The sequence below is a fragment of the Somniosus microcephalus genome, unplaced genomic scaffold (assembly GCF_052327205.1).
Source record: "Somniosus microcephalus isolate GS21.2 unplaced genomic scaffold, FLI_Smic_1.0 unresolved_chr9, whole genome shotgun sequence".
NCBI lineage: Eukaryota > Metazoa > Chordata > Chondrichthyes > Squaliformes > Somniosidae > Somniosus > Somniosus microcephalus.
Window position 1 is genome coordinate 10,995,836 of NW_028225187.1, and position 2,238 is coordinate 10,998,073.

Below are 2,238 nucleotides of genomic sequence, written 5' to 3' on the forward strand. Positions count from 1 at the left end.
TGTTAAAGAAATTTACTGCAGATCAGTGTGCGGTGGTGTGTTAATGAATTTCACTATTGACAAGTGTGAGGTGGTGTGATAATGAATTTCACTGTAGGTCAGTGTGAGGTGGTGTGTTAATAAATTTCACTATAGATCACTGTTAGGTGGGGTGTTAATGAATTTCACTGTAGATCAGTGTGAGGGGTGTGTTAATGAATTTCACTGTAGATCAGTGTGAGGTGGTGTGTTAATGAATTTCACTATAGACAAGTGTGAGGTGGTGTGTTAATGAATTTCACTATAGGTCAGTGTGAGGTGGTGTGTTAATGAATTTCACTATAGATCAGTGTGAGGTGGGGTGTTAATGAATTTCGCTGTAGATCAGTGTGAGGTGGTGTGCGAATGAATTTCGTTATAGGTCAGAGTGAGGTGGTGTGTTAATGAATTTCACTATAGATCAGTGTGACGTGGTGCATCAATGAATTTCAAAATAAGGCAGTGTGAGGTGGTGCGTTCATGAATTTCACTATAGATCAGTGTGAGGTGGTGTGTTAATAAATTACACTGTAGATCAGTGTGAGGTGGTGTGTTAATGAATTTCACGATGCATCAGTGTGAGGTGGTGTGTTAATGAATTTCACGAGAGATCAGTGTGAGGAGACGAGTTAATCAATTTCACTATCGATCTGTGTGAGGGGGAGTGTGAATGAATTTCACTTTAGATCAGTGTGAGGTGGTGTGTTAATGCATTTCACTGCAGATCAGTGTGAGGTGGCAATCAAGAGCATTAATTAACGTAGTATTCTCCTTTGGCTTCGGCCTCTCGTAATGTCATAATGGGGTGAAGTGCTTGTTATACTTTCTGCTTGAAACTTTGTTTGATTGTCGCTTTGAATCTCGGCAGAGGAACCGAAAGGCAACAGTTCAAATTCAGTAAAAACCGATCATTTGGGACGACGTCCTCGGTGCCGTAGTCGACAGGATTCGAACCTGTGCGGGGAAACGCCCAATGGATTTCTAGTCCATTGCCTTAACCACTCGGCCACGACTACTCTGACGGTGGTTTGGACCCACGCAGCTTCTCAATTGCTTCGAAATCGGTGCCTCTGCTGTGAACACTCTGGCACATAATCACATGGGTTCATGTGGAATAATTCCAATTGCAAACATTTTCATATCTGGCTCTGTGGTGCAATGGGCCAGCCCGTTCGGCTGTTAAATGAAAGGTTGGTGGTTCGAGCACACCCAGAGATGTGAGTAAATTTTAATTTTTGCAAACTCATCTATTGTTTAAAAATGGAGTCTTTGATTCCGTGAAATGAACAGTGGTGAGCATACTGCTGCTGCCTTCCTGTTTCCAATGGGAACAATCGATTCATCGATCAGTCTTCTGCCAGGCAGCATGGATATTCTACATCCCTTATGCCAATGCTCCAAGTGCAGCGTTCTTGCATTAAAATCCAGCTGGAAAATCGGCCACAGTGGATAATCCATTCTGAAAACACTTTTCTACACTTTCCTCAGGTTTACAGATACATGGATTAGAATGGAAAGCTTGCAACTATTACAATTGCCAGAGAACTGCAGCTTCCTTGCATCGCTCTGCACCCTGATCACATGACAACAACCAACCAATCACATAGAGCGGCGCGAGAACACCCCCATTGAATGTGTCCAATCAGGGCCTGAGGATTGAACTGCTCTGTCACATGCAGTTCCAGTACGTTGGAGGACTCAGCTGTGAGCGGATGACTTGTTGCTGTCGCTAGCGCCGCGGCCGAGAAGCGAGCAGCTCCTGCAATCTCTTGTTTTCAGCCAAATGCTAGAGGTATGAATTTCTAATGACATAATCTTTGACGCTAACTGATTTGGTTGCTGTATTTGAATGCGGTTTAGTGCCTCGCACGGGCCTTGTGATTTTCTTTTTGCGTACGGTTTGCAGTGTGTGATCGCTTAACATTATGCGACTGAAATTAAATGCAATATCTGATTCAAATTGTTGCTTCATATGCCGTTCGGTCAAATTGAGGAAATTCGACACAACGAACGGGATTCAAATCGCCTTTTCTCTTGTGTGCTGCTTTTGTCCCTTTGTATGGCCGCGTGCCTCAGGGAATGTGGTTGGAGAATAAATCTTTGGCTGCATTGTTTTTCCTGCTGGTTGTCCATCCAGCTAAACATAGTTTTCTGTGGTGAAATGAATTCAGCAGACGCTACGAAGGAAGAACATATAAATTCTTTCATGGCTTGACTGGG

General features: G+C 43.5%; 1 non-coding gene across 1 annotated transcript; it reads right to left on the bottom strand.

Annotated features, from left to right (window-relative positions):
• Positions 1–951: 951 nt before the first annotated feature.
• On the bottom strand, positions 952–1,034 carry trnas-aga (transfer RNA serine (anticodon AGA)). The gene has a single exon. It is a non-coding gene; the product is annotated as a tRNA-Ser (tRNA).
• Between the last annotated feature and the right edge of the window lie 1,204 nt (positions 1,035–2,238).